General features: G+C 42.5%; 1 protein-coding gene across 1 annotated transcript in view; it reads left to right on the top strand.

The window, feature by feature from the left end:
- LOC136573254 (teneurin-3-like) overlaps nt 1-16452 on the top strand; it is a 447176-nt gene that overhangs the window by 199709 nt on the left and 231015 nt on the right. The gene's annotated exons all lie outside the window — the stretch shown is intronic.

Raw genomic sequence — 16452 nt, 5'->3', positions numbered from 1 at the left:
AGAGGTTGCGTTGGAGGAGGAGGAGGAGGAGGAAAGTGCTTTAGTGGAGGAAGCATACACCGCCGCAGATACCACCACCGAGCTGTGGCCCGCAATTCGGGGGGTGGGTAGGACGTGAACGGTCCCAGGCTCTGACTCTGTCCCAGCCTCCACTAAATTCACCCAATGTGCCGTAAGGGAGATATAGTGGCCCTGCCCGCCTGTGCTTGTCCACGTGTCCGTTGTTAAGTGGACCTTGGCAGTAACCGCGTTGGTGAGGGCGCGTACAATGTTGCGGCAGACGTGGTCGTGCAGGGCTGGGACGGCACATCGGGAAAAGTAGTGGCGACTGGGAACCGAGTAGCGCGGGGCAGCCGCCGCCATCATACTTTTGAAAGCCTCCGTTTCCACAAGCCTATACGGCAGCATCTCTAGGCTGATCAATTTTGCAATGTGCACGTTTAACGCTTGAGCGTGCGGGTGCGTGGCGTCGTAGTTGCGCTTGCGCTCAAACTGTGGCACTAGCGACGTCTGGGCGCTGCGCTGACAGACATTGCTGGATGGGGCCGAGGACAGCGGAGGTGAGGGTGTGGGTGCAGGCCAGGAGACGGTAGTGCCTGTGTCCTCAGAGGGGGGTTGGATCTCAGTGGCAGGTTGGGGCACAGGGGGAGAGGCAGTGGTGCAAACCGGAGGCGGTGAACGGGCATCGTTCCACCTTGTGGGGTGCTTGGCCATCATATGCCTGCGCATGCTGTTGGTGGTGCCTCCCCAGCTGATCTTGGCGCGACAAAGGTTGCACACCACTGTTCGTCGGTCGTCAGGCGTCTCTGTGAAAAACTGCCACACCGTAGAGCACCTTGACCTCTGCAGGGTGGCATGGCGCGAGGGGGCGCTTTGGGAAATAGTTGGTGGATTATTCGGTCTGGCCCTGCCTCTACCCCTGGCCACCGCACTGGCTCGGTCTGTGCCCACACCCTCACTTGGCCCTCCACGTCCTCGGCCGCGTCCACATCCTCTAGGCCTACCCCTACCCCTCAGCATGCTGTATTACCAGTGATTTGATTTCCCAGGCAGGAAAGAAATTGGCGCAAGGCTGCACTCAACCGTAGCTGGTTGCGTCTGATTTTTGTACGTTGTCCACGCAGCACACACGTACACGGAGACCTTAAGACTGACACAGGCAGGCCAAATATAATTTTTTTCCTTTTTAGCTTAAGGAAGACCCCACTGCATGTATTCAATGAAAAACAAGAAGTTTAATATCTGTGGTGTGGCCCTCAAAAAGTGTCACACAAGTATAGTGTAGCAGAGTTATTAACTCTAGCAGAGCAGGTATTTGCCAGTCAGGAAAGACAATGGCGCTAGGCTGCAGTAAAGCGTAGCTGGTTGCGTCTGATTTTTGTACGTTGTCCACGCAGCACACACGTACACGGAGACCTTAGGACTGACACAGGCAGGCCAAATATAATTTTTTTCCTTTTTAGCAAAGGGAAGACCCCACTGCGTATATTCAATGAACAAGAAGTTTAATATCTGTGGTGTGGCCCTCAAAAAGTGTCACACAACTATAGTGTAGCAGAGTTATTAACTCTAGCAGAGCAGGTATTTGCCAGTCAGGAAAGACAATGGCGCTAGGCTGCAGTAAAGCGTAGCTGGTTGCGTCTGATTTTTGTACGTTGTACACGCAGCACACACGTACACGGAGACCTTAGGACTGACACAGGCTGGCCAAATATAATTTTTTTCCTTTTTAGCAAAGGGAAGACCCCACTGCGTGTATTCAATGAATAATAAATGTCTTGTGGCCCTGCCTACACAATTCTATCCCTGTAGTATTAATGCCGGGTGCAATGCTCTGCACAGCCGGTTTTGAGGAAAAAAAAAAAATGCAACACTGCTAACAGCAGCCTGCACAGTACTGCACACGGATAGAAGTGGCCCTAGAAAGGACCGTTGGGGTTCTTGAAGCCTACACTAACTCCTAACACTCTCCCTGCCTAACCCCCACTTCTGTCCCTATTGCAGGGCGCAATGCTCTGCAGATCCAATTTTGGACAAAAAAAAAAAAAAATACTGTGCTAACACAGTACTGCACACTAGTAGATGTGGCCCTGAGAAGGGCCGTTGGGGTTCTTGAAGCCTACACTGACTCCTAACGCTCTCCCTACAGCAGCACCAGCAGCAGCACTTTCCCTCAGCTAAGTCACAAGGCATGTGTGGCGAGCCGCGGGAGGGGCCGATTTTTATACTCGGGTGACATCTGATCGCCCCAGCCACTCACAGCAGGGGGGTGGTATAGGGCTTGAACGTCACAGGGGGAAGTTGTAATGCCTTCCCTGTCTTTCAATTGGCCAGAAAAGCGCGCTAACGTCTCAGAGAGGAAACTGAAAGTAACCGGAACACCGCATGGTGTTCGTTACGAGTAACGAGCATCCCGAACACCCTAATATTCGCACGAATATCAAGCTCGGACGAGTACGTTCGCTCATCTCTAATCGGTGATCAGCAATGATCTGTGTACAGTATTAGAGAATGGTAAACGTCATACCGATACCTGGTAAACACTGTACTGGGCCTGATGACTCAGTCACTGTCGGCAGGTCCTTTATAACAAAGCTATTTATGAAAAATTTAAGTAAAATACTTGTAACTTGTTTGCTAGGTAGAAGTTATGAGAATGCTGCTAACTTTATATACTGTATGTTGTGCAGTAACTTTATGGTTATCCAATTGTTGAATGACAACTTTAAATTGACAGTTGCCATGGGATTTTTGGAGAATATCCATCAATTTGTGGTAGGATGTTAAAAATATCTGATGGCTAAGATGAGAGATAAACATCACATTTTCAAATCAGAAAGTAAAGATTACATAAGAAATATTAATTTTAAATCAGATCGCAATTAATTCAACATACTGTTTGCCACAGTGTTCACGGGTTAAAGAACATGCATGTGTGCTGTCTCTTGTTGGCGAATACACAGTTGCATTCATTGGTTCACATTGAGGAAAAAACATCACCCTTCTCTTGTTTAACTGATAGGCTGACTGAGACAATAGACAGCTCAGCCAGTCTATCAGGGGCTGATGTAGGGTATTTATTTAGCGGATGGCAGTAATACATTTATATACTGGTCATGCTCAGTGCTTAGGGGTATTTGATTTTGCACTTCTGAGTGTTTCTGTTAGTGCCTACAATTGTATGGACTTTTGGACTTCAGACTACGAATATACTGACTATTGCTGCTCTTGAATTCTGACCTTGTCTTGTTCATTTGTCTTTTCTGTCCTGAACTCACATATTCCCTCTCCTTCATTTTACACTTAAGTTGCTTTCACACGACCCAGAAAATCATGTGAGATTTGTGCATTGTGCGACGCACAAATCTTGTGCGAATATGAACCCCATTCCATTGAATATGGTCATATACATGAGCAGCATGCCCTACCTTTCTGCTTTCCTTGAAATGCATCACTTATTGTTTTCAACGGGACAGGAAAATACATCACACAATGTGCATGCGAGTATGATACAAGGTTTCCCATTGAAAACAATGGGAAACACTTGCTGATCCTCCAATATGGCTAAGATCGCTACTTCACATCAAACGTGCACAAGCGCGATATCAGGCCGAATTTCATGGCCCAATATTGCACTCGGCCATGTGTAGGAAGCCTTAGGGACATACAGAAAATCTGAAGTGGGGTCGTCCTTTTCAGGGTGGGTGCTCCGCTTTATAGGTAGGTTTAGTCAAGGCAGATCAGGGAAGAATCTTAGGCTTCACCTCCATTTCTCCCACCGTCAGTAGTACTGTCTCGCAAGCCTGATAACTAATTAATCCTTTGTGTTCTACAAGTCATTCAACCTGTCCGTGTTCCCTTTTCCAGAATCTGTTGGACGGTTTCACGATCAGAACTGGACGGTTAAGATACCACTGATTTTAAAATGCAAAACCCAATGCCTGTCCTCCAAAAAGTTATCCCAAAATTGCAGAAACTAAACTAAGACTTCTTGGGTTTTAGAATACACAGTGAATATATGTTTAGAAGTTTTCTGTATTTTATATTCTGTTTCAGTTTCACCAAAGAAAGAATTGCATTGAAATATATTGATTTATTATTAAATATTCAAGGCAGCTGTAATGTTTTCATTGGAGAGTATATGTTCTTGAACATGTAGAGTGGCTTCATGTGGAGCAGCAAACACAACATTTCATAGTATGTGTGAGGAGTGGAGGTTACATGATTCAGCCGCCTATAAAAGTGATCATTTGAAGTTACTTCCACAGGGTCATAGTCATAAAAGGAAACATAATTTATATCTAACCAGCATGGGGTTACCTATAGAAGAAGCATAATTATGGGGTATCTCATTAGACTATTACATTGAATTCCTTGTATCATCTATAATACACATAACAAGGCTGAATGATTAGTCCCGGAACTGCAGGTGGTCTGGACTATATCATCATATTTAGATAACCGGATGGTCACCAGATAGTTCAACATTACATTAATTATGAATGATGCTCGATTCCTTGATTTTCTCATTAGAGATCTTTCTCACTAGCAGCATCACACTAAAAACAACGTTTGATATTAATAAGATGGATCGAATTTGTTTATTAGCTTTTAGCTATGATGGAACAAAGTGATACCATTGAAGTTGAGAAACATAGTTCATTAGTATAAGTCTGTTCCACTATAGAGGTTGAAATTAGGTTGAATACATTAAGTCACATAAAGCCATTAGCTAAAGGTCTTGTAACACTTTCAACATGTTCCCTCATAATGAGTATGTGAATAAAATGTTTAATATTCATAACACAAAAGTGTAAGAAAATGATGCCCGCCTAATCTTTCAAGGGGTTGTACCAAAATCTTAAAATTATTCCCTATCCAAAGGATAGGGGATAGCTTTAAGATCGATGGAGGTCTGACTGCTGGGACCCCGGCCAATTCTGAGAACCTAAGTGATCACACACTGATTTACTGATATTTCCTAGTTGGTTTAAAGACTTTATTAAAAAGTTATTTAATGCCACTTAGAGTTTAAAGCATAACTATACCTTCAAAAAACCTTTCACTTTAGAGCTTTTGCTTCCTGAGGAAGCGGGTGCTGAGAACTCATCGATCACTAAAATGAAGGGGAAGCAACACTCAACTAAGCACTTTGACCCTTCAGGTGTGGTTAGCAGGTGGACTCATAACATTTCTGTTGAGTTCATACACCTTTCTAAGAGCTCTGTCAGATAGGCGTTTTTTGCTGTTCATGTTTTTTGCGTTTGTGATTCGCATCTATTAGAACCAATGCTTTTCAATGGCAGCGAGCGGTCACATGTCCATTTTTTACCTGTGCACAAAATTTTGCACTGGTAAAAATAGAGCAGCAAATTGCAAAACGCAACTAACTAACTAACTAATTCAGGATTTTTTGGATGTGAAACCCTTGGATGCTGTCATATCCAGGGGTTTCCCCTTGTGGCTAGTGGGGCCGGTGGCAGCAGCGGCGGCCCCATTGAGAACATCCAGTGAAGATCGCAATCCTCTGGCACAGCTGTGGCCGTGGATTTCTTCATCTCCACGGGAAGTCCCCTTATCACCAAACACTGTGACAGCATTGTCACAGTGTTCAGTGACAAGGGGACTCTCCGCAGGGATGAAGAATTCCCCTGCCACAGCTGTCACAGCTGTGGCACAGGAGTGCGATGTTCTCCTATTGCTTTCAATGGGGCCGCTGCTTCTGCAGACCCATTGAAAAAGCAATGGGCTGCCAGCAACGCCTGCAGTGATTTTCGGGGAAGTGCTCTCAGGAAGTGGGGATTTGAAATCCCTGCCTGCTGAAATGGCTGCCTCTGATTGGCTTAGCACTGTGACCAATCAGAGGCAGCACTCAGCCATTGAATGACAGCTGAGTGTTGCCTGTGATTGGTCCCTGCACTCAGCCAATCAAAGGCAGCGCTCAGCCATTCATTGAATCAGCGATTTATTGAATTCAATGATTGGCTGCGTGCTGCCACTGATTGGCTAAGGGCAGGGACCAATCACAAGTAGCGCTCAGCATATGTAGTGGGAAAACCCCTTTAGGGCCCGGTCAGACGAGCGTTGTTTTTTTTTGCGCATGTATAGGCGTGGAAAAAAATTTGCACATCGCATATAGAAAAATCGTGCGACCTATCTTTTGCTGGTGTGATTTTTTTAAAGTTTCTAAAAAACAAACGTGACCGTTTCCATTGGAAAGCATTTTATTAGAGCCCGATTTTTAAGCACGAAAAAATTGATTGTCTGACTGCCTCCTTAAGATTTTCTTGTGTGCATCTTTTTCCATAATTTTATTTCTTACAAATAAAAAAACATGGCTTTCCTGCTCTTTTCATTTTTTTTCACAATTGTTTTTTAATATATCATATTTATAACATGCGTTTCTCTGGTGTTATTTAATGTCCTATAGAAAAGCCTATTGAGAAACAGCAGAATAAAAGACCACACAATACCTAAAGCATGCTGATTTTTAAAAAAACGCAAGTGAGCCAAAAATGCAAAAAAAAAAAAACAGACAAAAAGAAATGTGTTGTTTATAATTTATTTTATATTTCATTATTATATAACATCTGGTTTCAGCACGTTAGAAAAAATGCCACAAAAATAAAGCATTTTTCTGAAAAACGCAAAAGATAAAGAACGTAAATAAAATTCTTTACCTTAGAACCTCCACATTGAAACACATTAAATATTATTTAGCCAATGTCAATGTGTCATATGAATCAGGGTGAAATCATGTATTTTCTGGATCATTGGTGATTTATTCAAAACATAAAAATGCACTATTTATGTTTTACATAGGACTGCAGGTAACTGTGCTGCTTGAATTGCACTTTTATGTGAAAAAACTTAATACTGGTGTCCCATATTGAAATAACAGTAGCGTACTTGAATAGAAAATCACGGATACACAACATGATGGTTTGACGAATTGGCACCTGTGGGCCCCAGACTTTTGTCTTGTGGCCCCAATAAGAGATAGAGAATAAAACCCAACTGCAGAGTTTAAGAGTTGCATGTGAGAAGCAGAAACCTGCTTTCAATGTCTAAGTCCCGTGGGACTGCTACTATGACTGTAGTAAGGTAGGCATACTTGTAGTGGCCTCCTTACGTTCCATCCATTCTCCAGAGATTGTCTATGACTGTCATTCTAAGGTAGCCACCAGGTGATTGCTCCTTTATAGCCTCTGTACAGAAGATGAAGACCACAAGTTATCACAGGGGAATTACTCAGATTTTCCTGTATTATCGAGCAAAGCCAAATACCTAGAGAACAATTGGCACTTTTCTGTAGAGAGCATGTGCTCCTGGCTTAGGCTGCACAGCTAAACAGCATGGAGAGGGCCAGAGATTAATGAGAGTGAAGCTGAAGCATTGTGAATTTCAGTTTTAATATATTCCTCTGGCTCCCGTAGTATCTGGTACACTGATCACCTAATTATAGTTTTGTTATGATGCACTTTGGGAATTATTCACTAGAGGGAGCTTTGTTGCCTGTCAGTTATTTGTCACTAGCTAAAACTAGAGCACTGGGAGCAGATTGATGCTCCCAATATTACCTTTTGGTTTCGAAGATTTTTTTCCAATATATTTTCCAACATCTGTGCTGTTGCATATTAATAAGCTAGAGTATAAAACACAATAATATCCTCTACTTGAAAAATCATTCTAAGCAATATGTAATATTAGTACCGCAGAGCGTACCTTGCCCATAAAGCAGTTAGTTAGCTGATTGTGCTGTCTTCCATCAGTATCATAGGTCAGATTGACAGTTGTCCACGGTGTGTCTAGAACACGCCGTCTGTATCTTAAGGCTCATTTAGACACAACGATAATCGCTCAAAAGATGTCGCTCAAGCGACCTTTGAGCAATCATTGTTGTGTCATTTACAGCGCAAGATGATCGCTCAAGATGAGCGATCACCTTGCGCTGCCAGCGGAGGATGCCGAAAACAAGTGGGGTGTCCCCGCTTGTCTTCTGCATCCAGCTGTTCTCCGCTCCGAGCGCCTGGCTGTTATACAGCCGAGAGCTCAGAGCAGAGAATGCAGAAGACAAGTGGGGTGTCCCCGCTTGTCTTCTGCATACAGCTGTTCCCCGCTGGGAGCGCCTGGATGTTATACAGCCGAGCGCTCGGAGCGGAGGATGCAGAAGACAAGCCCCGCTTGTCTTCTGCATCCAGATGTCTTCTGCATGGGGAGCCTGGCTGTTATACAGCCGAGCGCTCCGTGCCAGGTATCCAGAACAGAGCTGGACCGCTCTGTTCGTCATACCCAGCCTGTTATCAGGGATGGGATACAGCTGAAACAATAGTATCAGCTGCATCCCGCTGTGAATCCCTGATAAGGCTGATTGTCGTCTTTCAGAACACTGAAATGGGACGATGAGCGACGGCATAACGAAAACTGCACGATGTCAGTGCAGTTACACACAACGATTATTGCTCAAAAGACTGCTTTTGAGCGAATTTTTAACGATAATCGCTGTGTCTAGTTTCATAGCACAGAGCCTCTGCCACGTGGGTGTATTCACACTAGGTCTGACCCTGTTCCTGTTCTTACAGTATGTCTCTGGACAAATTATGCAAGCATTGAATGAAATGGTTATAGTTAAACTGCAGTGTTTTTTCTGTCCTAAAATTAACATCGGAGCTAGACCTTTTGGCAATGGGCTATATTTTTGAAAACTCATTGACATCTGTAAATGGAGACTGATATTTTAAACAGCTTGTACTTATGTGGTATCTAATATAATATCAATCAATCTATCCATTTAGTCATGTGCGACTCTTGGGGACTGCTAAGCATGGCTTCTTTTAACTGCTTGAGGCACATATTGTTATGCATTCTGATGGTGTCGAGCCAGCATGTTCTTTGTCGGCCCTTTCTTCTAGTTCCACTGGTCATTCTCAACAATGACTTGTCTAGCGAGTTTGCATGCATGACATGGCCAAACTAAGTTAGTTGCCGTCTAGTGACTTTAGCTTCTAGTGATGCCTCTGGTTTTATGTGATCCAACACTTCCCTGTTTGTTATCCTGGCTGTCCATGGTATTCTTAATACTTTCCACCAGCACCACATTTCAAATGCCTTGATTCTCCTTCTGTTGGCCTTTCTTGGTGTCCAACTCTTGGACTCATACATCATCAAAGGAAAGACAGTGGCTCTATCTATTCTGTGTTTGGTAGTTAGAGTGATATCTTTGCTCCTCCAGATCTTATTCATGCCAACCATTTCAGAGCGGCCCAATGCCACCCTACATTTGATTTCTGGGGTGAACTTGTCATCACAGTTGGTTCTTGATCCAAGGAAGATGAATTCCTGAACTGATTCAATTTCTTTGTTTTTAATTTAAGGGCAAAAATAACTTGATGCTGTTGAAGTATAAGATATAGGAGTACGTCACAATTCATGGCTAAGAATCATCCATTGTGGTTTGGGATATTTGCCATGTTGGAAAACCCTATAGATATGGTTCAGTGTGCGCCCTTTGTGCATGTTTGATGAATTTGTTACAACCTGGCTGATAGTAAAGTTCATCCAGCAAGGCACATTCAGGCAATGTGAGAGTCATAGCACTGCAGTCATACTGTACTGATCTGAATAACAAATTGATATCATCCTTTCACCAGCTACATTACATACACCATACTATTTGCATAAAGTGCCAAATATTCCTCTGGTGGCAACATTTGGTACTATTTTTTTCTTTGCAAAATCTCAACCCCATAACCCACCGACACACCAGCTTTTATTGGGTTCTGCCCTATAGTTAGTTTTTTTTTTTTAAATAGAGACATCTGTATACCTCTAGTTTACTTATGATCACCTTCTATTTAGAGGGTGTTAGTCATTATAAATATTTAAGTATATTCTTATTATTGAGGTCAGGTTTTAATTTATAACTAATAAAATAGCTGGTTGTAGGAAGGAGGTTTGTTCTGAAGGTAAGACCAATGTGATAACTAGCAAAAGTGCAAATCACTTTATTTACCTAAAATTATGCTTTTTTGCTGAAAAATCACTCTAAAGTGCTGACCACAAGGAGTCTGTCTTATTTCTACGTTGACCATCTATAGTAATAGCTAAGATGAAGAATAGTAAGTGGAGGAGGTGGATGACTCATGCTGCTCATAGAAGTCCTATGTTGAGAGAGAGAGGAGAAGGAAATAGAGAAGTAGAAACAAAAAAAATGTTTACTACTGTTTTCCTAGGGCCTGTTTTGCACCTTCCATTTTCACCTTATAAGGCCGTATTCGTGCACGCAATACTCAGAAAATAGAACCCATTGATTTCAATGGGTTCATTTACAGGACAACAAAGAGCAAGATGGCTAGATACGATCAAGTCCACCACCAACATGTCAATCACCAAACTAAAAAATTGGTGAAAGACAGGACAATGTTCATAGAGAACATTGATCCATAGAGTGACCGAAGGTCGGATGCGACTGAACAGATAATCATCATCATGTTGCATCTACACTGCTCAGTACTTATCTGGAGTGCTCCCTGAATGTTATGTCTCTGTGTGTGATAACTAGGGACTAGAATCTACAGTTTTCTCTGTGCACGATGTATAGAAGACATCATAACAAGAGACTCCTTCCACCCATTTAGAAGTAACTGAAATTCAAAGGTACAGCCTGCAGATGGAATTATTGTGATAAATGCAGGATGCAAGTCATATAATGGTAAAAAATCATCTTATACCTCATCTACACACGGCAGTTTACGCTGAAAAAGTTATCTGAAACATTTGGTACTTCCTAAGACAAGAATACCAAACACAATGATTAAAGAATTTTAAGTTCCTCAGTATACCCAGTGATAGAACTGCAAAAACGGTATCTGTTTTTCTCAGCCAACATGATCTTGAAGGGAGGAATTTGTAGGGGTTTCTCTTGTAACTGTTGCTTGTGACCTAGAGCATCAATGGGATGGCTGGGTTACAGCTCAGTGAGGATGTGTTTGACCCTCCCAGCTTCTTCTGACTAAAGAGGACCATTAATGACCGAACAAGTCATCACTAAGCTGTAACACACTAACTGCACTAACCTGAGCAGTGAAAAGCTAAATTACAGCACAGCCAGTCCCCTATCAATCTTTTTATGTTCTTTGTGATTTATAATGAATGAATTCATTATAATGTAAGTCAGAGTCACTCATTTGCTGCTGCTGAGTAGTGGTGGCATGAGGAAGCAGGTTGCGGTGGTGAGCTCAGCTGTACCCATTAATAGACAGCAGAGAGGTAGTGGTCATGACTTACATTATTAGCATCTTGCTGCTACCATATACACCGCCCCCACCGTCCCTAGTGGGACTGGGGTACACAGAACACAGATTCTGAGGGTCCACCCTCCATCTCCATTATCAATTTCTGAGGTTTCAATGATCCCTGGAACCGTTATTAGTGAATCAGTAAATCTTGCTACATTTCTAGATGAGACAGAATGTAATATGCAGAATGTATACACTGCTTAGGGCAGTGTTTCCCAACTCCAGTCCTCAGGGACCACCAACAGGTCATGTTTTCAGAACATCCTATAGTAAGAACACCTCTGGCAATGTCTGAGGCACCGAGAATAATTACATCACCTGAGCAATACTGAGGAAATCCTGAAAACATGACCTGCTGGGGGCTCCTGAGGACTGGAGTTGGGAAACACTGGTTTAGGCTATGACTATGACCACGTCTGCTTTCTGAATTCTGTTCCATGATAAGAGCAGAAAAATGGAATTCAAGCTGTGAAGGATCCATCTCAGGATGGAAAACAATGGGGCCCCCCGGCTCTCATAGACTTATAATGAGGTCTGTTGGGTTTCATCATTGTGTAAAACATTTTTTCTGCCAAATATGATGGAATTTACGACACAGGTTCCTAACAGAGGTTCCTATTGGTCGATGCAAGGCAGTTGTAAACAAACCTTAGAGCTTGTACACAGGAAATGTCTAATTTACCAGTTTTTAAATATTTGGCAGTACAGAAACAAAATAGGGACCTGCTGAAAATAAAACAAAAGTGCAAAACATATAGGGCCATAAAGTCCAAAAATGAAAATGCTAATCAGTGTGTACATAATGATGCCCAAAGAGTGCAAATAACACTACCAACCATGCAGTGTCAAATATAATGTACACACAAATAATGCAGCAAGAAATCGAACATGCAAATGATGCCACCATACCAAATATATCCATTAGAGTCCATTGACCTGGCAAAGCTCAAAAGAATGTCCTTTTGGCCTTTCATTGGGCCAGTATGTGTCAGTACCTTTTTCGATGATATAGAATAGCATAGAATACAGTAGAAAAATACGTATATCACACAGTATAAGTTTTATTAAAATGGGATAGTAGTAGTGATGTATCCCACTGTTTTCCTATACAGTCAAATAATACACATACATATATATGGACACACAAATTGCACACAAACACATTTGTCACAGATACACATTCCACACATATAAACACAAAAATAACACACATGTATACACTGTGGCAGCTTGGAGGTATTGAGCTCATGGGATCACCATCTTTCCTTCACCTAGATGGGCGGTTGCACCTCATTAACCCACATCCAGGCCAGATGTTTGGTAAAACTTTGCAAATCCGTCTTTATTCTGCTACTTTGCGCCACACGATGCCAGGTGTTACAAAGCCCTGGCTGTATTCAAAAGCAACCAGCCGGCTCTACAGAAACTTCATGCTGGTAGGTAGGGCTTCTTTCTCTGTCTGCTCCTCTAATGGTCTCGAGCAGTGTAGCGGGTACATAAAGGTTGGGCCCACCCCAGAGTACTAGTTAAACACTGGTCCAACTGAACTCATCACCTCCCCCTCATCCAACCATATATGTCAGTGCAAGAATGCAGGCAGGAGGTGGAAGAAAAAAAAATTTCAATATGTGCCAGTTTTTTGGGATTAAGATTTGCAATTTTTGGTGTATGACAAAATTTACAACATTTGTTTTCACTTTTAAAAAGTGGTAAGAAAAGTGGGCAAAATTTAGCAAGAGGGGGAATGACCAAAAACAAATTTATTAAGTTACAAGACTGAAAATGGCAGAAAAATCAATGCATTTCTTTCTGAATTTTATTTTTTGGCTTTGAGACAGACGAAATATGACAAATTTTTAAGAGATGTGCGACTTTCAATAAATTTGGCACATTTTCTGCCAATGAATGTCAGTTGATGACCGGCATATGAACACTATGTTTTAATAAATCTCCTGATGTTGTTTAGTGCTTGAGACACTAGGGCATGACACATAACCAAGTATACTAGAAGAAGTGTGGGGATAATCTAGCCATGGACATGACACATAAAGTTCTAGGAAACATTCATTAGGGCAAGATCTACTAAAGAAACCTGAAAATGGCGCAATGAACAGAGATTAAGTTATAAGAAAATATAGACCTTCTAAGTACTGTCTAATTCAGGCTCACCTTCTCTCTCCTCCTCTCTGGCTATTTGCAATGGAAGGGCGTGGGGCAGAGCTAAGCTCCCTCCCTGCCCCTTTTAAGCAGCCAGCAATAGGATTGGGCAGGGCGGCACATAGCTCCACCCCATCCTATTGCAATCAGCCGGAGGAAAGAAAAGGGAGGAAGTTTAGCAGTCACACTGCTAAACTGCCTCCCACCTCTTTTCTCTCACCTCTGTCATTGGCTCCCATAGAAGCCCATGCAGTGACCGACACATTCCGGCCCAAAAGATAGTTTTGGACTATCTTTTGGGCCCGACATAAAAACGCCCGGCGCTATATTGACCATCTGGGTGCTTTTACGTCATGGGAATACGACCATGTGATCTGACGCATTGGAATCCAATGCATCAGATTAAAGCGTATATTGGCCGACTGTGAAAACGTCGGGCCGATATACGCTCGCGTGAAAGAGCCCTTAGGGTGCTTTCACACTGGTGAAATTAGCCTGCATTACACACCACAAGATGCAGTAAATTGCGTACCAAAGTCCTCAGCTTCCATGCAGATTTTGATGCTGAATTGAAAATGGTATAATTCTGCCTTAAAACCTGCAGGTTGACCTGGGCATTTTGTAATGGAATTCCACAGCGGCAGACTAAGCCACATCTTTTGTTGGAAATTATTGGGAAATAATTCAGCTTGCGCGAAAGTACCATAAACGACTTTCACAGAACTTAAAGGGGTATTTAGTTTGTGAAGTGAAATTTGAAAAATTCCAGATCTGAAAGTTTTCTGAACTGGTTATTTATATAAATCAAGCAACCATTACCTTCTTATCCTTCTCCCCATTTCTAATGTTACCCCGTCACTATTTTCTATGATGGCTGCCACATCCCTGCCAACATGCAGCTTGAAACTCCATTTCACACAATTTCGCACGTAAATACTGCCCTACTGATTGGTCAGCAATCCGGTCCCGAGAGCTGAAGAGAAAAAACTTTATCCCTGGAAGTTCCTACTAACCTGTAGCTCTGGTATGCCTACAGTTCATATCTAGAGGCAACCTGTGAAGAACCACTTCTATAGTACCAGGAGATGGTAATGGTTTTTAGAGCTACAGACACAAAATCCAAAGCAATATCCAATATCCAAACTTTAATAACACTTGATTATCATTCATTTGACAGCAACTTTGTGTAACCAGAATACCCCTTTAAACATTGACGGCCTATTCTATGGATAGGCGATCAATCTTTGCGGGGGTCTGATCTCAGGCGCCCCGCTGATCAGAACAATGAAGGGACCATGATACTCATATAGTTCAAGTTGCAGAAGCAAAGAGGTTGTCCCACAAAATATAGTCATTCTCCAATTGACTATAGGTGAGGGGACAACTATCTGATCTAAACTGGGGGTCTCAAAGAGGGACGGCATTTGTTATTGTATAGCGCCAACCTAATCCGCAGCACTTTCAGGTAATTTTTGTTTATTACCCTCAGCAAGCTGGGTACTCATTTTACAGACCTCAGAAGGATGGGAGGCTAAGTCAACCTTAAGCCGGCTAACTGAACCATGCGTTGAACCTTATCCCTTTCCAATCCACTGTCTGACATCTAAAGACATTGTGATTGAAGCCTGTACAGCTGCAATGTTGGAAGACGTCCGGCAGGGTATTCTTACTGTATATTACTGGCTGCTCTCTTGTTGGGGGTCTCTCCAGCATGTCCCATACCGCAGTACTGGCTCTAGCCAGCAGATAGTGCTGTTGTATAATGGCAGAAAGAGAAAACACCCTAGAAAACCCTGAATCTAAAACTGGATTGCAAAGGGTTATGGTTGTGAGTGAGAGTTTAGGACTGCATTACGCTGCCTTAACACTCTGCACCCCATGAGGCCACCGAATGAATGAAGCTGTGGTGTGGAATTTACACCGCCGCTTCATTTACTTCAATGGAACTGTAAGGGATAACTGAGCACTTGAATCCCAAATTGGGATTCCCACTTTTCCACATATAGTTATTCCCTACCTGTAGAAAGGGGCTAAGTTAATTTTATGGGACAACCCATTTAGGAGCATAAGGAGCTCACTGGAGTGCTACAGCTCCTCCTGGTCAGCAGAGGACCCAGAGCATGTACCCTTAGAAATCAAACATTTATAGCCTATTTCTAGGATAGACCACTAAGACCTGGAGAAGCTCTTTATTGTCTAAACTACTCCACAAAGCGTAATGTAAGTGTCATAGATAATAATAATGATAGTACTCCTAATGTCTGCGAACCCAAGCCAATCACTTCTATACAAAGCGTTAACAGTACTTGCCTCTACACATATACAGGCTGATTCTAGTGTATAACTTGCAATCACTGAAGCACAATTGATACACTCTGACATCCTATTGTAGACCTCCTTTTAAAAAATTAATTTTGGCCTGCATAAAGCGGAGGATACTCTAGACATATTAAATACTTCCAGTGACATAGTGAATGTTGCACTGTTTAATTATTCAGTCGTATTTAATTATATATGTGCGTTGTGCAACCACCTTTGAACTCTCTAGCAAGATACTTTAGTATTATAAGCAGACATAGCGTTTATGTGTTAAAGGTCCTGATAAGTGCATTGTACACAGACCTAGGGAAACGGTTGCGTTCTACACGCTCTGGCAAGGGTTTAGCAATAAGTGCTCACAAATGCATTGTCTTGGCCCAGCTTCGCTCTTCTGTTAATGTTTGTTCTGTACAGATGTGAATGATAGATTTCATGAAAAGACGTGTTCTTTCTTTAGCTGTCTAACCCTCTAGCTCTGCAATATTCAATAAGAGGCTGTCATCTATTTACTTTTAACAGAGAGATTTTGAAATAGTTGAAGTGTTTCTCTCTCAGACACATTATGGATTGACTTATATGCCTAACGCATGCTATAGGCAAGGCCTGCAAAGTACTGCTTGCCTCTATGTATTCATTCGGAGACCATCAAAGTACAAATCCGCTTAACTCTCTACGCTCA

Source organism: Eleutherodactylus coqui, chromosome 7 (assembly GCF_035609145.1).
Source record: "Eleutherodactylus coqui strain aEleCoq1 chromosome 7, aEleCoq1.hap1, whole genome shotgun sequence".
Taxonomy (NCBI): Eukaryota; Metazoa; Chordata; class Amphibia; order Anura; family Eleutherodactylidae; genus Eleutherodactylus; species Eleutherodactylus coqui.
Note: the sequence above shows the minus strand (reverse complement) of the source record. Positions and strands in the feature narration are given on the sequence as shown.